Here is a 24,806-nt window from a genome sequence, read left to right as displayed (position 1 = left end):
ATACATCTGTTCCCACATCCCTTCCCTCATGCATCTCCCTCCCTCCCACCCTCCCCATCCCACCCCTCCAGGCGGTCACAAAGCACCGAGCTGATCTCCCTGTGCTCTGTGGCTGCTTCCCACTATCTATCTACCTTACGTTTGGTAGTGTATATATGTCCATGCCTCTCTTTCGCTTTGTCACAGCTTACCCTTCCCCCTCCCCATATCCTCAAGTCCATTCTCAAGTAGGTCTATGTCTTTATTCCTGTTTTGCCCCTAGGTCCTTCATGACTTTTTTTTTTTTTTAATTCCGTATATATGTGTTAGCATACGGTATTTGTCTTTCTCTTTCTGACTTACTTCACTCTGTATGACAGACTCTAGGTCTATCCACCTCATTACAAATAGCTCAGTTTCGTTTCTTTTTATGGCTGAGTAATATTCCATTGTATATATGTGCCACATCTTCTTTATCCATTCATCCGATGATGGACACTTAGGTTGTTTCCAGCTCCGGGCTATTGTGAATAGAGCTGCAATGAACATTTTGGTACATGTCTCTTTTGGAATTATGGTTTTCTCAGGGTATATGCCTAGTAGTGGGATTGCTGGGTCACATGGTAGTTCTATTTTTAGTTTTTTAAGGAACCTCCATACTGTTCTCCATAGTGGCTGTACCAATTCACATTCCCACCAGCAGTGCAAGAGTGTTCCCTTTTTTCCACACCCTCTCCAGCATTTATTGTTTCTAGATTTCTTGATGATGGCCATTCTGACTGGTGTGAGATGATATCTCATTGTAGTTTTGATTTGCATTTCTCTAATGATTAATGATGTTGAGCATTCTTTCATGTGTTTGTTGGCAGTCTGTATATCTTCTTTGGAGAAATGCCTATTTAAGTCTTCTGCCCATTTTTGGATTGGGTTGTTTGTTTTTTTGTTATTGAGCTGCATGAGCTGTTTATAAATTTTGGAGATTAATCCTTTGTCAGTTTCTTCATTTGCAAATATTTTCTCCCATTCTGAGGGTTGTCTTTTGGTCTTGTTTATGGTTTCCTTTGCTGTGCAAAAGCTTTGAAGTTTCATTAGGTCCCATTTGTTTATCTTTGTTTTTATTTCCATTTCTCTAGGAGGTGGGTCCAAAAGGATCTTGCTGTGATTTATGTCATAGAGTGTTCTACCTATGTTTTCCTCTAAGAGTTTGATAGTTTCTGGCCTTACATTTAAGTCTTTAATCCATTTTGAGCTTATTTTTGTGTATGGTGTTAGGGAATGATCTAATCTCAAACTTTTACATGTCCCTGTCCAGTTTTCCCAGCACCACTTATTGAAGAGGCTGTCCTTTCTCCACTGTACATTCCTGCCTCCTTTATCAAAGATAAGTTGGCCATATGTGCGTGGGTTTAACTCTGGGCTTTCTATCCTGATCCACTGATCTATCTTTCTGTTTTTATGCCAGTACCACACTGTCTTGATTACTGTAGCTTTGTAGTATAGTCTGAAGTCAGGGAGCCTGATTCCTCCAGCTCCGTTTTTAGTTCTCAAGATTGCTTTGGCTATTCGGGGTCTTTTGTTTTTCCAAACAAATTTTGAAATTTTTTGTTCTAGTTCTGTGAAAAATGCCAGTGGTAGTTTGATAGGGATTGCATTGAATCTGTAGATTGCTTTGGGTAGTAGAGTCATTTTCACAATATTGATTCTTCCAATCCAGGAGCATGGTATATCTCTCCATCTATTTGTATCATCTTTAATTTCTTTCATCAGTGTCTTATAATTTTCTGCATACAGGTCTTTTGTCTCCTTAGGTAGGTTTATTCCTAGATATTTTATTCTTTTTGTTGCAATGGTAAATGGGAGTGTTTTCTTGATTTCATTTTCAGATTTTTCATCATTAGTGTACAGGAATGCCAGAGATTTCTGTACATTAATTTTGTATCCTGCTACTTTACCAAATTCATTGATTAGCTCTAGTAGTTTTTCGGTAGCATCTTTAGGATTCTCTATGTATAGTATCATGTCATCTGCAAACAGTGACAGCTTTACTTCTTCTTTTCCAATTTGGATTCCTTTTATTTCCTTTTCTTCTCTGATTGCTGTGGCTAAAACTTCCAAAACTAGGTTGAATAAGAGTGGTGAGAGTGGGCAGCCTTGTCTTGTTCCTGATCTTAGTGGAAATGGTTTCAGTTTTTCACCATTGAGGACAATGTTGGCTGTGGGTTTGTCATATATGGCCTTTATGATGTTGAGGAAAGTTCCCTCTATGCCTACTTTCTGCAGGGTTTTTATCATAAATGGGTGTTGAATTTTGTCGAAAGCTTTCTCTGCATCTATTGAGATGATCATATGGTTTTTCTCCTTCAACTTGTTAATATGGTGTATCACATTGATTGATTTCCGTATATTGAAGAATCCTTGCATTCCTGGAATAAACCCCACTTGATCATGGTGTATGATCCTTTTAATGTGCTGTTGGATTCTGTTTGCTAGTATTTTGTTGAGGATTTTTGCATCTATGTTCATCAGTGATATTGGCCTGTAGTTTTCTTTCTTTGTGACATCCTTGCCTGGTTTTGGTATCAAGGTGATGGTGGCCTCGTAGAATGAGTTTGGGAGTGTTCCTTCCTCTGATATTGTTTGGAAGAGTTTGAGAAGGATGGGTGTTAGCTCTTCTCTAAATGTTTGATAGAATTCGCCTGTGAAGCCATCTGGTCCTGGGCTTTTGTTTGATGGAAGATTTTTAATCACAGTTTCAATTTCAGTGCTTGTGATTGGTCTATTCATATTTTCTATTTCTTCCTGAGTCAGTCTTGGCAGGTTGTGCATTTCTAAGAATTTGTCCATCTCTTCCAGGTTGTCCATTTTATGGGCATAGAGTTGCTTGTAGTAATCTCTCATGATCTTTTGTATTTCTGCAGTGTCAGTTGTTACTTCTCCTTTTTCATTTCTAATTCTATTGATTTGAGTCTTCTCCCTTCTTTTCTTGATGAGTCTGGCTAATGGTTTATCAATTTTGTTTATCTTCTCAAAGAACCAGCTTTTAGTTTTATTGATCTTTGCTATCGTTTCCTTCATTTCTTTTTCATTTATTTCTGATCTGATTTTTATGATTTCTTTCCTGCTGCTAACTTTGGGGTGTTTTTGTTCTTCTTTCTCTAATTGCTTTAGGTGCAAGGTTAGGTTGTTTATTCGAGATGTTTCCTGTTTCTTAAGGTGGGATTGTATTGCTATAAACTTCCCTCTTAGAACTGCTTTTGCTGCATCCCATAGGTTTTGGGTCGTCGTGTCTCCATTGTCATTTGTTTCTAGGTATTTTTTAATTTCCTCTTTGATTTCTTCAGTGATCACTTCGTTATTAAGTAGTGTATTGTTTAGCCTCCATGTGTTTGTATTTTTTACAGCTCTTTTCCTGTAATTGATATCTAGTCTCATAGCATTGTGGTCAGAAAAGACACTTGATACAATTTCAATTTTCTTAAATTTACCAAGGCTTGATTTGTGACCCAAGATATGATCTATCCTGGAGAATGTTCCATGAGCACTTGAGAAAAATGTGTATTCTGTTGTTTTTGGATGGAATGTCCTATAAATATCAATTAAGTCCATCTTGTTTAATGTATCATTTAAAGCTTGTGTTTCCTTATTTATTTTCATTTTGGAAGATCTGTCCATTGGTGAAAGTGGGGTGTTAAAGTCCCCTACTATGATTGTGTTACTGTCGGTTTCTCCTTTTATGGCTGTTAGTATTTGCCTTATGTATTGAGGTGCTCCTATGTTGGGTGCATAAATATTTACAATTGTTATATCTTCTTCTTGGATTGATCCCTTGATCATTATGTAGTGTCCTTCTTTGTCTCTTCTAGTAGTCTTTATTTTAAAGTCTATTTTGTCTGATATGAGAATTGCTACTCCAGCTTTCTTTTGGTTTCCATTTGCATGGAATATCTTTTTCCATCCCCTTACTTTCAGTCTGTATGTGTCTCTAGGTCTGAAGTGGGTCTCTTGTAGACAGCATATATATGGGTCTTGTTTTTGTATCCATTCAGCCAATCTGTGTCTTTTGGTGGGAGCATTTAGTCCATTTACATTTAAGGTAATTATCGATATGTATGTTCCTATTCCCATTTTCTTAATTGTTTTGGGTTCGTTATTGTAGGTCTTTTCCTTCTGTTGTGTTTCTTGCCTAGAGAAGTTCCTTTAGCATTTGTTGTAAAGCTGGTTTGGTGGTGCTGAACTCTCTCAGCTTTTGCTTGTCTGTAAACGTTTTAATTTCTCCATCAAATCTGAATGAGATCCTTGCTGGGTAGAGTAATCTTGGTTGCAGGTTTTTCTCCTTCATCACTTTAAGTATGTCCTGCCACTCCCTTCTGGCTTGTAGAGTTTCTGCTGAGAGATCAGCTGTTATCCTGATGGGGATTCCCTTGTGTGTTATTTGTTGTTTTTGCCTTGCTGCTTTTAATATGATTTCTTTGTGTTTAATTTTTGACAGTTTGATTAATATGTGTCTTGGCGTATTTCTCCTTGGATTTATTCTGTATGGGACTCTCTGTGCTTCCTGGACTTGATTAACTATTTCCTTTCCCATATTAGGGAAGTTTTCAACTATAATCTCTTCAAATATTTTCTCAGTCCCTTTCTTTTTCTCTTCTTCTTCTGGAACCCCTATAATTCGAATGTTAGTGCGTTTAATGTTGTCCCAGAGGTCTCTGAGACTGTCCTCTGTTCTTTTCATTCTTTTTTCTTTATTTTGCTCTGCAGCAGTTATTTCCACTATTTTATCTTCCACCTCACTTATCCGTTCTTCTGCCTCAGTTATTCTGCTATTGATCCCATCTAGAGTATTTTTTATTTCATGTATTGTGTTTTTAATCGATGCTTGATTCATCTTTAGTTCTTCTAGGTCCTTGTTAACTGTTTCTTGCATTTTGTCTATTCTATTTCCAAGATTTTGGATCTGGGAAATAGAATCTTGGATCATCTTTACCATCATTATTCTGAATTCTTTTTCAGGTAGACTGCCTATTACCTCTTCATTTGTTAGGTCTGGTGGGTTTTTATCTTGCTCCTTCTCCTGCTGTGTGTTTTTCTGTCTTCTCATTTTGCTTATGTTACTGTGTTTGGGGTCTCCTTTTTGCAGGCTGCAGGTTCGTAGTTCCCGTTGTTTTTGGTGTCTGTCCCCAGTGGCTAAGGTTGGTTTAGTGGGTTGTGTAGGCTTCCTGGTGGAAGGTACTAGTGCCTGTGTTCTGGTGAATGAGGCTGGATCTTGTCTTTCTGGTGGGCAGGTCCACGTCTGGTGGTGTGTTTTGGGGTGTCTGCGTACTTTTTATGATTTTAGGCCACCTCTCTGCTAATGGGTGGCGTTGTGTTTCTGTCTTGCTAGTTGTTTGGCATAGGGTGTCCAGCACTGTAGCTTGCTGGTCGTTGAGTGAAGCTGGGTGCTGGTGTTGAGATGGAGATCTCTGCAAGATTTTCGCCGTTTGATATTATGTGGAGCTGGGAGGTCTCTTGTGGACCAGTGTCCTGAAGTTGGCTCTCCCACCTCAGAGGCACAGCACTGACTCCTGGCTCCTCAATTTGGGATGATTTGTTGTCTATTCATGTATTCCACAGATGCAGGGTACATCAAGTTGATTGTGGAGCTTTAATCCGCTGCTTCTGAGGCTGCTGGGAGAGGTTTCCCTTTTTCTTCTTTGTTCTCACAGCTCCTGGGTCTCAGCTTTGGATTTGGCCCCTCCTCTGCGTGTAGGTCGCCGGAGGGCGTCTGTTCTTCGCTCAGACAGGACAGGATTAAAGAGCAGCCTCTTCAGGGACTCTGGCTCACTCAGGCCGGGCGGGAGGGAGGGGCACGGAGTGCGGGGCGAGCCTGCAGCGGCAGAGGTCGGCGTGACGTTGCACCAGCCCGAGGCGTGCCGTGCGTTCTCCCAGGGAAGCCGCCCCTGGATCCCGGGACCCCGGCAGTGGCGGGCTGCACAGGCTCCCGGAAGGGCGGTGTGGACAGTGACCTGTGCTCGCACACAGGCTTCTTGGCGGCGGCAGCAGCAGCCCCAGCGTCCCACGCCCGTCACTGGGCTCCGCGCTTTCAGTCGTGACTCGCGCCCGTCTGTGGAGCCCCTTTAAGCAGCGCTCTTAATCCCCTCTCCTCGCGCACCAGGAAGCCAAGAGGGAAGAAAAAGTCTCTTGCCTCTTCGGCAGCTCCAGAGTTTTCCCGGACTCCCTGCCGGCTAGCTGTGGCACATTAGCCCCCTTCAGGCTGAGTTCTCGCCGCCAGCCCCAGTCCTTTCCCTGCGCTCTGACCGAAGCCCGAGCCTCAGCTTCCAGCGCCGCCCGCCCTGGCGGGCGAGCAGACAAGCCTCTCGGGCGGGTGAGTGCCGCTGGGCACCGATCCTCTGTGCGTGAATCTCTCCGCTTTGCCCTACCCAGGTATGTGGGGAGTTTCTTGCCTTTTGGGAGGTCTGGGGTCTTCTGCCAGCATTCAGTAGGTGTTCTGTAGGAGTTGTTCCACGTGTAGCTGTATTTCTGGTGTATCCGTGGGGAGGAAGGTGATCTCCGCGTCTTACTCTTCCGCCATCTTACCCGGAAGTCCACTATTCTTGATTTTAATTCTCTTACATTTACCCTCGCATTTATCTTCCTTCCATTCTAAGAATTGATGCTTTATTCAGGTGAGACATCACATTTATCTCAAGAGCATCATTACATAAATTGTAGAGCAAGGCAGTGGGAGGGTAGCCTTAAAATCAGTGAGAATAACTGCTTCATTTTATGGATAAGGCAATTGAAGCCCAAAAGAGGAAAGTTATTTTTGCAGGTCAGAGTCAAGGCTCCTAACTATTAACCCAATTCACTTTTTACCAAACCATGTGTCATCGTGGAGGAACCAAAAAAGAGATTTCTTTTGCCCAGAAAGTATGGGAAAAAACAAACAAACAAACAAACAAAAAACTAAAAGGGGCTAGTCCCATGAATCATAGGGAAAGAAAGGAAGATAGAAAATGAGTATCTATGATGTTTAAGAAAAAACTAGGGGATGCTTTATCATATTAAAGATTTCCAAAAAACATGTTTCATGATGTTCATGATTCACCCTCCTTGTTTTTCTCTCTTCAGTCTCTCTTTACTTACACACAAAAAGACACGAGTTAAACAACAACAGGGTATGAAACCATTTCACTGAGCATTTCAGGACAGGTGAGTCATAAAAGAAAATGACCACTGACTCATTCCTTCTGAAGGTGAAAGGAAAGAAAACAGAGGTTCCTGTTGCATCAAGGGCATCCTTACAATTGACTTTTCCCCTACGAATGGTGTTTTCCCTGGGAGTCATATTCTAGTCTATATTCATAAAGACTAGTGCAGAAATCAAAAGTTAAATAATACCGCTGGCCTTAGCCACCGACCTCTTCATAAGCACAAATTGCATTCTCACCTCTCTTGGAGCTCTTTGATATCTGACATATATTTAAAGTAAATATCAGTCATACAGAACATCTGCATAATCTTGGAGAGGGTTATAGTCATGCAAATAATACTAGTAGATGAGGGACTGGGGGATAAAGGCACTGTTCACTGTAAGTCTTAATTTGAAAGCTAGATCTGTAACCTGTCACTCTAATTACACCAGTCCTCTGTCCTCAACGGGTCCCCTACATATCCATGTGTCGTGGCTTTCAATGGAAGGGACAAAGCGTTTTAGAGAAGCGACAAAAGTGTTCTTGTCAATTACAGCAGCTATTAATACTAATTGTGCTTTAGAATTCTCACTAACAACAGCATCAGAGACCCTAATTAATACACCATGCTTTATAGAGATAGGATGAAACGTAGGTGTTACTGACACCAGTGTAATAACCAGGCTGGTTGCGATGTGAACTGGCTCAGAATTAGAATTTTAAGTACCATACAGAAAAGGAATTCGTATCCTTCAGTCTCCTGTTGTAATGGGGGTGTGGGGAGCTGGCCTCAACTGCAGAGTTGTGACTGGAGGAACATAAAGCCCCTGAAAGGGGAGTCTTGTTTTCTAAATCTTTTGGAAAATGGAAGGGCCTTCCCAGTGTTGTCAGTTCGGGTAAACCTGTGCAGTGGGCTTGAACACAGAAGGGGGCTTATCCTGGGAAGTTTCACCTTCACGGTCAAACACCAACAGAGAAAGAGTTACAAGGTGACTTCCATAGACCAGCGTCTACTTCTCATCGAGAGAGTAAATCGGAGTGGAGACTTCTAGAAAAGAAGAAGGAAAGTGTCTCTCCTTTTGTTCATAGAATTAAGTGCTTGCCTTGGAATTGGAGGGTATTATGCCAAGTGAAATAAGACAGACAGCGAAAGACCAATACTGTATGATATCACTTATATGTGAAATCTAAAAAATACAAAAAACTAGTGGATATAACAAAAAAAAGAAATAGACTCACAGATACAGAGAAAAAAACTAGTGGTTACCAGTGGAGAGGGAAGGGGGAAGGAGAAAATAGGAGAAGGGATTAAGAGATACTACTATGTATAAAATAAATAAGCTATAAGGATATATTGTATGGCACAGGCAGTAGAGCCAATATTTTATAATAACTATAAATGGAGTATAGCCTTTAAAAATTGTGAATCACTATGTCATATGCCTGAAACTTATATAATATGGTAAATCAACTGTACTTCGATTAAAAAAAAAGAGAGATTGCCTTGGTTTGGGGGTGGAGGGTTACACTTGCAAATAGGTGTTTATATCTAGGTGTTTGTATCTGTAAAAGAAACACACACACACACACACACACACACACACACACAACTTTTCTCAGCCATGCTCTGCAGAGCTACATGGCCCAACTTTACAAGATTTCCTCTCCATTCCATTGGTAGAGGCCCTCTTTTCACACATCTCAGAGGGCCAAGAGACTATTCCAGATGGTAAAACAAATTCCCTTCATTTCACTTGAATTTATATCAAGATCTGTGTGCAATAGCGTTGAGCACAGAGGCAACCGAGGAAGGGGATCTTAGTTCTCTATGTGTATTATTTTCAGAACTCTGATCTCCTTTGACCTGGTCCTGTGTCCTACTATGCAACATGTCCATGCACACATACTACAGTCAGGGACTTGTCAGAGAAATCCATTAGTACATGCAATCATGCTCTTAACAGATAAGATCCAACAGATTTCTTCTCTTGGGCAGGGAACAGTCTTGGCCAGTGATAATGCACAGGTGAGAGGTTTTGTCAAGCCAGGTACTGATCTCAGTGACCCAGACCCGTCACTTTACTGCTCTGTGCCACTGTTTCCTCAGTGGTCGAAAGAGGGTGACAACTACTGCCCCTGGCTCCTCCTAAGAATGTTATAGTGAGGAAAGGATGTGAATGCCCTTGGATGGGGGAAAGGTAGTATACAAAAGTTGGATGTTACTAACCAACTAAAGGAGAGGTTTTTAAAATAAGGAGTAGAGAAGGGAAGATGAGAGAAAAAGGAAGGAAAAGAAAATATAAGCATATTCACAAATAGAACCATCCACCCTCAGAGGAGCTGTTGGAAAATGTTCTTATTCCATGGGATGTTAATAGGTGTTATATAATAAAAACATTCTAGCAATCCCATCCTTAGGCCCATAGAAGAGAGGACCCTGACCTGGGTCTTGAGTGACAGAGGCCTAGCTCTGGTCCTTCCCTGGCTGTACCCTTCAGGGCAAGGAGTCCCAGGTCCAAGGGGGTATGTCTGCTTAGAACCCACACCCCTCCTTCTAGCCCACACTCTGTGTCCCCAACAGCCCCCAAGCTCCTATGGGAAGAAGTTTGGATATGGATGTGCTATTAGAGTGTCTACACACATAAACCAGAGGCTTTCTGTAGTGTGGGATGCAACCAGAGGTGGTATGGGAGAGAGAACAGACCATGAGCTGGGGGCCAAGGAATAACCCTCCCAATGCAGAAGCCTAAGGAGTCCAAGAATTCCAAATTCAAACCTGGATTTCCATGTAATTGAGAAGGTATATTCGTCAGTATATTGAGGATATAGTATATATTACATAACAGTTTGTTATGGTATATGGATCTCCACTTACTCTCTTGTCAAGGCCCTGAAAATATTAGGAGTGGGCCTAGATTCCAGGGTCAATTAAGTTTAAGCAACACTGGGATAAACACAGTTAAACAGACTTTTTTTCAGGGCAGAGTGTCACAAAGCCTTAAATATGCATCATGCATTATGTATATCCAAGAAGGGATTATACTATATTTCCTTCATTCCAAAATGCACATTTTTTTTCACATTTTAACATTTCCGAAATCAAAATGCATCTTACATTGTAGTCAGCCAGAAAAACGGCTGTGCAAGAACATATGCATTAAAATTTGCATAGTGAGTGTCAGTGGCTTGGAAGAAAATCCCAGAGACAATAGTGGAGCGTGTTTTAAGAAATGTTGCATCACCCAAACTCCTGGTGACATAGAAGAAGATACCTTGGGGGAAAACACACATATCGATGACTCTTGGAGTCAAATGATATACAAGAGTCAAACTCAACATGAAGGAGACCTAAGAAATTTAACTGGTTTAAATTTTCTTCTTTAGGTGTATGCAAGAGTGATTATGACAAAAATGTATATAACTGCATAAATATTAGACAACTCTTTCAATAAATATAAAATAAAAATTCTAAGCACTAAGAAAGAGTTGTCTCATGGTTTAGTTGGTAGCAATTTGCCTTTCTTAGTGGAGCACAAAGTAATGGTATGCATTTATTTAATGGCATTTTGGAGCCTATGAAATACTATAGCATGCAAAGCTTCCCAGATTTCTTTGAACACGGAGGCCCTTTTTTGCTAAATGATTACTTGAGATTAATGATTTCTGGATCATACTTTGAAAAGGCTGCATTATATCATGAAATATTGAAATGTAGGGGTTGGAAAGGGCTTCAGATGACCCAAATCCCTCACTTTCAAGCTAGGAAAAGTGAGATACAAAGGGGAAGTGACTGGTCCAAATTTATACAGCACATAAATGGCAGATGTAAAACAAGCTACCCTGATGCCTGATAGAAAATATTTGATCCCTAGATCAATTGAATCTTCCTGGATTTTATCACACTCATTATTTCTGTCCCACACAGAGTGAGTCAATCAATATTCTGTTCTTTTGTGTCTTGGCAAACTCAAAACTTGTTTAGGATTTGCTTGTCAATCATCAATTAAAAAAACGAAAGTGACTGACAAAGAAAGAAAATTCATCCGGAGGTCTATAAGCCAGCCCACAGATTCAAGAAGCTCAATGAACCAGTAGCAGAATAAATTTAAAGAGAACTGCTGCAAGATACAATAATCAAATTACTGAAAGCCAACCTTTTTTTTTAATCTCCAAAGCAGTCAGAGGCATGAAATATAAATAGGTTAAAAATGAAAGAATAAAAAAAAGATATACAAACACTAATCAAATGAAAGCTGGAGTGACTTTATTAATATTAGACAAAGTAGACTTCAGAACAGGAATATCAGCTGGAACCTTCTGAGAATATTTCTGATATTATTACAAGTATTACATCTAACATCTAGTGATGAAAGTGTAAATCATCAAGAAGATCTAACAATCCTAAACTTATACACCCAATAACAGAGCTTCACAATATATAAAGCAAAACTGACAGAACTAAAAAAGAGCAAGTGGCAAATCTACAATTATAGTTGGAGATTTCAACAATCCTCTCTCAGGAATCAATAGAATAAATAACTAGAAAATCTGTACGAGTACTCCCAGTTTTACAGAAATGTACGTACACAACTCTTTGGAGAAGCACACATTTTGAACCTGGATTCCACCCCTGTAAAGTAACGACGCTGACTCCTGAAACTGTGCTCAGCATTGAGTCCTGTCAAGTGAAGTGGGTATTATCTGCATTTCAGCTTATGTCAAGAATTAAACAACTCTTGAGTCATTAACTATGGGCTCTCCACCTCTGCCCAAAGCATTTGAGAAGCTAGCAGGAACTTTTACAGGGAGTTTATCACTGAATGACTGAAATGTGCACCACCTCTTTCTTGGGGACAACAACCCCATTAGGACACAGAGGGGGTAAAACATGCATACCCGCTTTCCTGTGTCATTTATCTCTAGAGAATGCTAGATAATTCCCCTTGTGGTAGATGGATACAATCATGGCCATCAGTGAATCATGCTTCCTTGTACCTAGGCTCATATGTAGTTCCTCCCGCTATGACTGTTGTCTTGTCATGTAACTTGCTTTGGCCAATGGGACATCAGCAAACATGTAAGGTAACATATTCACAGGTCCATCCTAATCCCCAGAAACTGTGAATATGTTACCTTATGGGCAGAGGCTTGAAAAGCACTAGGGAATTGGGGTTTCTCTCTCTCTCTCTCTCTCTCTCTCTCTTTCTTTCTGGAACCCAGCCACCACGTCAAGAGTCTAGGCCAGCCTCCCAGACACATGTGCCCCATGATAACCAAGCACCAACCACCAGATATGTGAGCCAGCCATCTTAGCCAACCAGTTCCAGGCAAGCAACCATAAGTGACCCCAGATGAGACTGGGGGAAGCCCTGCAGAAATTGTGACAGAATTGCGCAAAATAAGATGATTGTTTTAAGTTTGGGGGTGGTTTAGAAGGCAGCGAGCAATGACTTGTTATTTCCCAAGCAACCACCAGCTGTGTACCAAGAAAGGTATGAGTAGTAACCACTCTTCTGGTGACTCACAGAGAGACAGAAAATGTCTCATTAGTATCGCCTAGGAATTCAGGCTTAACCTGTTCTGACACAATCCCTCTCTCAGCCCCGCAAAACGATGTTAATAAAACACATGTGCTGGAAATCCCCTGATACCATTCTAGGCAGAAATTTTTGGTTAGGGAAAGAAAAAGAAACTTAATTTGAAGCTTTAATAACCTCCCAATTAGGTTGTTTCTGTTAGTATGAATATTTAATCTTGACAGTACTGTGACTATTTTAGAACTGAACCAAAATGAAGTAAAAATGATCATAAATAATTTCATTATTAAAAATAATCTTTGTTATGTATGTTCCTGTGCCTATCTTTTATTAAGTTTACTTTTCATGTTGACATTTTTAAGGGCATAATTATATGTTTTTGTTCTTAGTAATATTGTTACCATATATTAATTATGGCATCATGCCAGGAACACTAGTAATGAAATTTGTTGAGTTTCTGAGTTTCTAGACCCAGCCATGGTCTCTCTCTCCTTCACAACTAACAGATAGATGATTGGCTTTGAGCTGTACATTGATTCCCTGAATTATCATCTCTCCTTCTTAATTTGTGCATCAAGCACCATTGGTCTTGATTTATGGGGAAAAAAAATCAGTGTAAACAAGAATGGAAGGGATCGTTATCTTTGCCCTTTTTTCAGGAGTTTCTTGGAGGCCACATATAGCACCCAAGGAAGGGTGATATGGTAGGCAGAAAAACAGCCCCCCAGAGATGTCCACATCCTAATCCCCAGAACCTGTGAATATGTTACCTTCCATGGCAAAAGGGACTTTGCAGATGTGAGTAAGGACCTAGAGATGGAGAAACTATTCTGGATTCTCTGGGTGGGCAAAATGTAATCACAGGCATCCTTAAAAGTGGAGGAGGGAGGCTGAAGAGACAGGCAGAGCGGTAGATATGACAATGGAAGCAGGATGGGAGTGATATCATGTGAGGACTCAACCCACCATGGCTGACTTTGAAGATGGAGGAAGGGGTCATGCATCAAGGGATGTGGGGCAGCTTCTAGAAGCTGGAAAATGGAAGGAAATGAATGCACCTCAGTTTGTGAATCTAGGCATCCCCCTCACAGGCTGCAGAGCAGGAGGCAAGCTGTTTAACCTCTCCAAGCTTCCATTTTCTCATCTGTAAAGTGAGGATAATAGTGGTTATTTCCTAAGGTTATTGGGATCATTAAATGAGGTGATTTGCATAAAGCTCTTAGCACAGTGTCTAGCACATTTTAAGTACTTGTTAAAGGTCAGTTATTGTTGCCATTATTAAAACCTGTTGTGACCGAATGTGTGATTGTTCCCACTTATTTACATTCTGCCTTCGTAGAGGATCCTACTGCCTGTCCATCTGCAAGAAATCTGCAGAGCCTTCCTAGAGGTGGTGTGCGCTCCCGGCCCCCAGTGTCAGCCTTGGATAGGGGGCTTCTTTGGCCATTGGATGGTGAGCACACCTGAGCTGAACCACATCCAAGGGGAAGCGTCCAGGCACACAGGTTGGCTGGGCCTCTTTTTCTTTTCTCTTTGTGACAAGAAAGCCATTTCCCAAATAAGGGCTGCTCCTTCCACCTGGGTCCTGGCTGGGAAGACACACGGCAGAGCCACAGCACATGTAAAGAGGGATAGAAATGTTTATTGTGGGAAGTCATTGAGATTTGGGGATAGTCTTTTTCCACAGTAAAGTTGACAAACACACCTCTCAGAGATACAGTTTAGAGAGTCTGCCAGCTCACTCTCTCTCTCTCTCTCTCTCTCTCTCTCTCTCTCTCTGTCTCTTTCTCTGTCTCTGTCTCTGTCTCTCTCTCTCTCTCTCTCTCACACACACACACACACACCTCCCCCCAGACTATTCCAAGAACTACACTTCACAGACCCACAGATATAGAGAACAAATTAGTGGTTACCAGTTCAGAAAGGGGGAGAGGGGAATTGTAGGGGTGGGAAGTGGGAAGTACAAGGTATTGGGTGTAAGACAGGCTCAAGGATGTACTGTACAACACAGGGAATATAGTCAATATTTTGTAATAACTGTAAATGGAAAGTTACATTTAAATTGTATTTAAATATTTTTAACTTTTTTAGTAAGTTATTAAAAAAAGAACTACACTTTGTTCTCAAGTACTCTGACACTCACATTAGTATTCTGTGACCCCAGGGTCCCTAACCATAGTTATTCCAAGCACAGAGGGACCCTTGGCCCGACGGGGGCCAAATAAATTCCCTGTCTGAGAAACTTGGAATTGTGACCTAGAGGCAGCTAGAGACAAGCTCTACCTATGCCAAGAACTAAGGGATTTGTGCAGCAGATGAGGTAGAAGAAGTGACCCAGTTGGATGATCTTGAAATATCATCATCAGACTTGATATCAGACTTTGCACCTTGGATAAATTAACAATCTGTGAGTGTGAGGAAAATGAGGAGAGGAGTGAGGGCATAAGCCACTGAGCATTTTATTGGATCTGGGGAGGGTTCTATCTCAAGGAAGAATGGTAAAGAGTAACAGTAGTTTAACCAATAAAGCAACGAAGACCCAACAACGAAGACCCAATGCAGCCAAAAATAAATAATTAAAAAAAATAATAATAAAGCATTCTACTGTCTTACATATCTAAGCACTGTAAGTTCCCTATACACAAACCTTCAAGTTGTGAACTTTCAAAGATGCCAACGTGCGTTCACACATCCAATCACGTAAGGTAGTTCATGTGTCTGGCATAAATTGTCACTTGCGTGCATCCTCTACAAGTGGTTGTGCTTTGTGTACTTTACTGTACAGTACTGTATAGAGTACAGTAGTACAGTATCTTTATTTCAAGCCCAGGATGTCCTGAAGTAAGTGTAAAAGCAGCAGTGATGTAGCTGGTATTACTGTACTTTTTAAGGTATGGTACTGTAGGATTAAAAATGTTTTCCTTACTATTTGTGTTTGTTTCTATGTATTATTTAGTGAAAAATATTATAAACCTATTATAGTACAGTACTATACAGCTGATTATGTTAGCTGGGTAGCTAGGCTAAATCTGTTGGACTTAAGAACAAATTGGACTTACAAACGTGCTCTTGGAATGGAACTTGTTCACAGGTAGGGGACTTACTGTATAGAGCTAGGTGTTTCTGAGTTGTTTTAGCCTCACATCAGAGATCAATATTCTTTTTGTTTTTTCCTTCCTTTTACTCCACCATCCTCCAATGTAGATTTTCAACCTCCAACTTACTACCTCATAATCACAAGATGGCTGTCATAACCCTGGGTATTGCACCCTAACACTACAGCATCCAAAGCAGGAAGGGAGAGAACAAGCCCTTTCTTTCTACATGTCTCTTTGTAACCAGGCAGGAAAACTCCTTCCAGAAATAGCATTCATCTTATGCCTCATTGGCCAGGACTCTGTCACTTGATCACTGTTGAGGGTTGAATTGTGTCCACCCCAAAATCTATGTGCTGAAGTCCTAACCCCCAGTACCTCAGAGTGTGTGACCTTATTTAGAGATAAGGTCTCTAGAGAGGTAATCTAATTAATGTGAGGTCATTAGGGTGGCTCCTAATCCAATATGACCCGTGTCCTTATAAGAAGAAGAAATTTGAACACAGACACAGACAAAGGGAAGATGATGTGAAGACACAGGGAAAAGACGGTCATTTAAAAGCCAAGGAGACGAGCCTGGAACAGATGCTTCCCTTGTGGCCCTCAGAAGGAACCAACCTTGCTGACACCTATATCTTGGACTTCCAGCTTTCAGGACCGCGAGACAATACATTCCTGTGATTTATGCCACCCAGTTTGTGGTACTTTGTCACAGCAGCCATAGCAAATGCATACAGCCACCCCTTGCCTAAGTTCAAGAGATGCCACAAGAGTGAATACATAATCAGCCTCTATTGTGCGAGGCAGACCCGTAGGCATAGAATATAGAGGAGAAAATGCCTGTTGGCTGGGCAACCAGTAGTGACAGTCCCCATCTTTGTTTGCAAGTCACAGAAATAGAATCTAACTAGCTTAGTGAGGGAAGGAATGCATTAGAATCATATAACGAAGGGGTTTGGATTAGGGGCTTGAGGGGAAAGCTAGAGAACCAAGCTCAGACAAGTATAGAAAGCAGGGTGGGACTGAGGGTCTGGATAGCAGGAATGACACCACCTCTTCTCATATCTCCCCCACTATAATGAATGAGCTCCTGATACATTTTCTGCCCTTTAAATGCTTAATATTCCAAGCTCCAGGAGATACTGGACCCACCTTTTGACCAGGTAAAAAGAGAGAAAGGTAACCTGAGTTAAGTTCAACAAAGCAAGCCTACACTACGTTGAAGACAGAGAATTCTCTAAAAGAAAATTAAGGAATTATTTCTTAAATGATTAAGAATAAATGCTGGGAGGCCAGAAAAATCCATCCACTACACTGGTCAAAGGAGGGCAATGGGTACAAAGACAAATAAGCCTTTCTTACAACTATTGCAGGTTGTCCCAGATCCTGGGGAGGGGTCCTCAGGGCCAAGTTATTTTTAAGCTGCCCACACTTTTCAATCTAACACCCCCAGCTCTTGAGCATGATAACTAATTACCCAGTATCCATTCAGGAATCATTTTCCTATCTCTTCTTCTAAATTCTCCCTATTCCCTTTGGATCTTAAGCCCTCAAAGGACCAAATTAAAAAGCAAACACAAAAGCATTGGTGTCAATTCACCAAGATCACCCAATTTCTTCAGATCTAGAAACTTTCTGCATGCAAATAACAAAGAAAAAAATCACTTGAGTCTTTGTTGACAAAGTACCAAAACATTTAGTCAATTAGATCACATTGGCAAACAGACTGTCACTCTGGTCGAGGGAGGGGAGAGAATCTGTCACATTAGTTGTTTGACTAAATTGACGGGCTGTCTTGGGCAAAATAAGTCTTTTTTATTAAATGTTGACAGATCATAGTATATCAAAAGGAAAATCTACAAAAGCCACTTTTCATCTATGTAAATAGTAAAATCAAGATGGCATATTGGAAATCTCTAAATAATACTTCGTCTACATAAAAGGGTGTAATTCTTTAGGTCAGAATAAATTAGGAAAGAAAGACTCCTTTTTGAGTAGAAAAGGATTGAGAATCTAAAATACCCAGAGATGGTGTGTCACCAATATCAGTAGGATTTCTCACCACCTCTATCATTTTACAACTACCTGCATAGTTTCAGCCCCATATACCTTGCACACCATGCTGCTTTCTATTATTATCTTATTTAATCTGACCAAAAACTGTATCAGGTAAGGAACAGCTCTCCCCTTTGCAGAAAGAGGAAACTGTGGTTTATGTGGTCTAAGTAGCTTCCCCAACTTTAGATAGACATGAAATTTCAGAGTGGAGATTTGAACTTATGTCTGACTTCAAAGCCCTTGGTTTTAACCACTGTGCTAGTGGCTGCCTGCTAAGAACATCTGACTATACCTTCCTGGCAACCTTCTCCTTGGGCTGACTCAAAAGCTCTAGAACATTCTTTTACAACAGTTTGGGATCAAAGAGGACACACTTTCATCAGCTCCCATAAATACAAAGATGACCTCTTGACAACCCTGGCTTCAAAATTCCTTCACCCAGGGGAAATGAGCTGCCGACTGGAGCTGTGAGCAGCCTTGCTTAGTGTCAGAACAGTGACCTAACAGAGCCAATCTGCAAGGACTGCAAAGTGAATTACAATAGGAGAAAATCAGACTTCTATGCAGTGGATGCTTGATGCATTTTTAGAAGCCTAAGAGTAATAGGGGGAGACCTTCAAGATGGCGGAGGAGTAAGACATGGAGATCACCTTCCTCCCCACAAATACATCAGAAATACATCTACATGTGGAACAGCTCCTACAGAACACCAACTGAACGCTGGCAGAAGACCTCAGACTTCCCCAAAGTGTGGCTGACAGGGTCTTGGTGCTCCGGACAGTTGTCAGGCCTCTGCCTCTGAGGTGGTAGAGCCAAGTTCAGGACATTGGTCCACCAGAGACCCCCCGGCTCCATGTAATATCAAATGGCAAAAGCTCTCCCAGAGATCTCCATCTCAACAGTAAGACCCAGCTCCCCTCAACGACCAGCAAGCTACAGTGCTGGACACCCTAAGCCAAACAACTAGCAAGACAGGAACACAATCTCACCCATTATCAGGGAGGCTGCCTAAAATCAAAATAAGGTCACAGACACCCCAAAACACACCACCAGACATGGTCGTGCCCACCAGAAAGACAAGATCCAGCCTCATCCACCAGAACACAAGCACCAGTGCCCTCCATCAGGAAGCCTACACAACCCACTGAACCAATCTTACCCACTGGGGGCAGATACCAAAAACAACAGAAACTATAAACTATAAAGTATAAAAAGGAGACCCCAAATGCAGTAAGTTAAGCAAAATGAGAAGATAGAGAAACACACAGCAGATGAAGGAGCAAGGTAAAAACCCACTAGAACAAACAAATGAAGAAGAAATATGCAGTCTACCTGAAAAAGAATTCAGAGTAATGATAGTAAAGATGGTCCAAAATCTTGAAAATAGAATGGAGAAAGTATAAGAAACGTTTCACAAGGACCTAGAAGAACTAAAGAGCAAACAAACAGTGATAAACAATACAATTACTGAAATTAAAAATTCTCTAACAGGAATCAATAGCAGAATAAATGAGGCAGAAGAACGGATAAGTGACCTGGAAGATAAAATAGTGGAAATAACCACCGCAGAGCAGAATAAAGACAAAAGAATGAAAAAAACTGAGGACAGTCTCAGAGGCCTCTGGGACAATATTAAGTGCACCAACATTCGAATTATAGGGGTCCCAGAAGAAGAAGAGAAAGAGAAAGGGACTGAGTAAATATTTGAAGAGATTATAGTTGAAAACTTCCCTAATATGGGAAAGGAAATAGTCAGTCAGGTCCAGGAAGGGCAAAGAGTCCCATACAGGATAAATCCAAGGAGAAACACGCCAAGACACATATTAATCAAACTATTAAAAATTAAATACAAAGAAAAAATATTAAAAGCAGGAAGGGAAAAACAACAAATAACATACAAGGGAATCCCCATAAGATTAACAGCTGATTTTTCAGCAGAAACTCTGCAAGACAGAAGGGAATGACAGGACATATTTAAAGTGATGAAAGGAAAAAAAATACAACCAAGATTACTCTACCCAGCAAGGATCTCATTCATATCCGACGAGGAAATTAAAACCTTTACAAACAAGCAAAAGCTAAGAGAATTCAGCACCACCAAACCAGCTTTACAACAAATGCTAAAGGAACTTCTTTAGGCAGGAAACACAAGGGAAGGAAAAGACCTACAATAACAAACCCAAAACAATTAAGAAAATGGTAATAGGAACATACATAAGGATAACTACCTTAAATGTAAATGGATTAAATGCTCCAACCAAAAGACATAGACTGGCTGAAAGGATACAAAAACAAGACCCATATATATGCCATCTACAAGAGACCCACTTCAGACCTAGGGACACATACAGACTGAAAGTGAGGGGATGGAAAAAGATAGTCCATGCAAATGGAAATCAGAAGAAAGCTGGGGTAGCAATTCTCATATCAAACAAAATAGACTTTAAAATAAAGACTATTACAAGAGACAGAGAAGGACACTACATAATGATCAAGGGATCCATCCAAGAAGAAGATGTAACAATTGTAAATATTTATGCACCCAACATAGGAGCACCTCAATACATAAGTCAAATGCTAACAGCCGTAAAAGGGGTGATCGACAGTAACACCATCATGGTAGGGGACTTTAACACCCCACTTTCACCAATGGACAGATCATCAAAGATGAAAATAAATAAGGAAACACAAGCTTTAAATGATACATTAAACAAGATGGACTAAATTGATATTTATAGGACATTCTAACCAAAAACAACAGAATACATTTCCTTCCCAAGTGCTCATGGAATATTCTCCAGGATAGATCATACCTTGGGTCATAAATCAAGCCTTGGTAAATTTAAGAAAATTGAAATCATATCAAGTATCTTTTCCAACCACAACGTTAACAGACGAGATAACAATTACAGGGAAAAATCTGTAAAAAATACAAACACATGGAGGCTAAACAATACAATACTAAATAACCAAGGGATCACTGAAGAAATCAAAGAGGAAATCAAAAAATACCTAGAAACAAATGACAGTGAAAACACGATGACCCAAAATCTATGGGATGCAGCAAAGGCAGTTCTAAGAAGGCAGTTTATAGCAATACAATCCTACCTCAAGAAACAAGAAACATCTCAAATAAACAACCTAACCTTACACCTAAAGCAATTAGAGAAAGAATAACAAAAAACCCAAAGAGTTAGCAGAAGGAAAGAAATCATAAAGATCAGAGCAGAAATAAATGAAAAAGAAATGAGGAAACAATAACAAAGATCAATAAAACTAAAAGCAGTTTCTTAGGGAAGATAAACAAAATTGATAAACCATTAGCCAGACTCACCAAGAAAAAAAGGGAGAAGACTCAAATCAACAGAATTAGAAATGAAAAAGGAGAAGTAACAACTGACACTGCAGAAATACAAAGGATCATGAGAGATTACTACAAGCAGCTATATGCCAATAAAATGGACAACCTGGAAGAAATGGACAAATTCTTAGAAAAGCACTACCTTCCGAGACTGAACCAGGAAGAAATAGAAAACATAAACAGACCACTCACAAGCACTGAAATTGCGACTGTGATTAAAAATCTTCCAACAAACAAAAGCCCAGGACCAGATGGCTTCACAGGCGAATTCTACCAAACATTTAGAGAATAGCTAACACCTCTCCTTCTCAAACTCTTCCAAAATATAGCAGAGGGAGGAACACTCCCAGACTTATTCTACGAGGCCACAATCACCTTGATACCAAAACCAGACAAAGATGTCAGAAAAAAGAAGAGTACAGGCCATTATCTCTGATGAACATAGATGCAAAAATCCTCAACCAAATACTAACAAATAGAATCCAACCGAATATTAAAAGGATCATACACCATGATCTGGTGGAGTTTATCCCAGGAATGCAAGGATTCTTCAATATACACAAATCAATCAATATGACAAACCATATTAACAAAATGAAGGAGAAAAACCATATGATCATCTCAATAGATGCAGAAAAGCTTTTGACAAAATTCAACACCAATTTATTTAAAAAAACCTCCAGAAAGTAGGAATAGAGGGAACTTACCTCAACATAATAAAGGCCATATATGACAAAACCACATCCAGCATTATTCTCAATAATGAAAAACTGAAACCATTTCCTCTAAGATCAGGAACAAGGTTGTCCACTCTTACTACTATTATTCAAAATAGTTTTGGAAGTTTTAGCCACAGCAATGAAACAAGAAAAAGAAATAAAAGGAATCCAAATTGGAAAAGAAGAAGTAAAACTGTCAGTATGCAGATGACATGATCTATACATAGAGAATCCTAAAGATGCCACCAGAAAACTACTAGAGCTAATCAATGAATTTGGTAAAGTAGCAGAATACAAAATTAATGTACAGAAATCTCTTGCATTTCTACACACTAATGATGAAAAATCTGAAAGAGAAATTAAGGAAACACTTCCATTTACCATTGCAACAAAAAGAATAAAATACCTAGGAATAAACCTACCTAAGGAGACAAAGACCTGTATGCAGATAACTATAAGACACTGATGAAAGAAATTAAAGTGATACAAACAGATGGAGTGATATACCATGTTCTTGGATTGGAAGAATCAACATTGTGAAAATGACTCTACTACCCAAAGCAATCTACAGATTCAATGCAATCCCTATCAAACTACCAATGGCATTTTTCACAGAACTAGAACAAAAAATGTCACAATTTGTATGGAAACACAAAAGACCCTGAATAGCCAATGCAATCTTGAGAATGAAAAATGGAACTGGAGGAATCAGGCCCCTGGAATTCAGACTATACTACAAAGCTACTGAAATCAACACAGTATGGTACTGGCACAAGAACAGAAATATAGATAAATGGAACAGGATAGAAAGCCTAGAGGTAAACCCACGCACATATGGCTACCTTATTTTTTTTTATTATTATTATTATTTTTTTTATTTTTGCAGTATGCGGGCCTCTCACTGTTGTGGCCTCTCCCGTTGTGGAGCACAGGCTCCGGATGCGCAGGCTCAGTGGCCATGGCTCACGGGCCCAGCCGCTCCGCGGCATGTGGGATCTTCCCGGACCGGGGCACAAACCCATGTCCCCTGCGTCGGCAGGTAGACTCTCAATCACTGCGCCACCAGGGAAGCCCTGGCTACCTTATTTCTGATAAAGGAAGCAAGACTATACAATGGAGAAAAGACAGCCTCTTCAATAAGTGGTGCTGGGAAAACTGGACAGCTACATGTAAAAGAATGAAAGTATAATACTCCCTAATACCATACACAAAAATAAACTCAAAATGGATTAAAGACCTAAATGTAAGGCCAGACACCATCAAACTCTTAGAGGAAAACATAGGCAGAACACTCTATGACATAAATCACAGCAAGATCCTTTTTGACCCACCTCCTAGAGAAATGGAAATAAAAACAAAAACAAGTGGGACCTAATGAAACTTAAAAGCTTTTGCACAGCAAAGGAAACCATAAACAAAACGAAAAGACAACCTTCAGAATGGAAGAAAATATTTGCAAATGAAGCAACTGACAAAGGATAAATCTCCAAAATATACAAGCAGCTCATGCAGCTCAATATCAAGAAAACAAACAACCCAATCCAAAAATGGGCAGAAGACCTAAACAGACATTTCTCCAAAGAAGATATACAGATTGCCAACAAACATGAAAGAATGCTCAACATCACTAATCATTAGAGAAATGCAAATCAAAACAACAATGAGATATCACCTCACACTGGTCAGAATGGCCATCATCAAAAAATCTACAAACAATAAATGCTAGAGAGGGTGTGGAGAAAAGGGAACCCTCTTGCACTGTTGGTGGGAATATAAATTGATACAGCCACTATGGAGAACAGTATGGAGGTTCCTTAAAAAACTACAAATAGAACTACCATATGACCCAGCAGTCCCACTACTGGCCATATACCCTGAGAAAACCATAATTCCAAAAGAGTCATGTACCACAATGTTCATTGTAGCACTATTTACAATAGCCAGGACATGGAAGCAACCTAAGTGTCCATCGACAGATGAATGGATAAAGAAGGTGTAACACATATATACATATTACTCAGCCATAAAAAGAAATGAAATTGAGTTATTTGTAGTGAGTTGGATGGATCTAGAGTCTGTCATACAGAGTGAAGTAAGTCAGAAAGAGAAAAACAAATACCATATGCTAACACATATATATGGAATCTTAGAAGAAAAAAATAAGTTCTCAAGAATCTAGGGACAGGACAGGAATAAACATGCAGACGTAGAGAATGGACTTGAGGACACGGGGAGGGGGAAGGTTAAGCTGGGACAAAGTGAGAGAGTGGCATGGACATATATACACTACCAAATGTAAAATAGATAGCTAGTGGGAAGCAGCCGCATAGCACAGGGAGATCAGCTCGGTGCTTTGTGACCACCTAGAGGGGTGGGATAGTGAGGGTGGGAGGGATACGCAAGAGGGAGGGCATATGGGGACATACGTATACGTATAGTTGATTCACTTTGTTATACAGCAGAAACTAACACAACATTGTAAAGCAATTATACTCCAATAAAGATGTTAAAAAAATACAGTAATTAAAAAAAAATTCTTTCACCCAAATTACCCTTGCCTTTCTTTTAGGCTCAAAGCATGGAGTCCAATAAGGTCTCCCCTGCCCTGTCTAACACTCTGTTTTCCAAGTGCAATGTGATTTCTCGCTTAGGCTGCACAGTCTGTGTTCTCAGAGAGAAGAACTTTCACACAGTAGTGTCTGACCCATGGTGTCCACTACTGCTTTATTCTATTTAACTCAGGCACCAGAGGGGCTCTTTCTCTGAGCACAGTGGTAAGATTTTCATTGCATTGTCATTGACTTTTGTCTTATATTTATGACCAGGTCTTCAATATCTCCTTTAATTTTAAGAGCAAGGGCTGCTTGAAAGGCACCAAGGCCAGCTAC

Source organism: Mesoplodon bidens (genome assembly GCF_964165515.1).
Source record: "Mesoplodon bidens genome assembly, chromosome: 18".
Taxonomy (NCBI): domain Eukaryota; kingdom Metazoa; phylum Chordata; class Mammalia; order Artiodactyla; family Ziphiidae; genus Mesoplodon; species Mesoplodon bidens.
Note: the sequence above shows the minus strand (reverse complement) of the source record.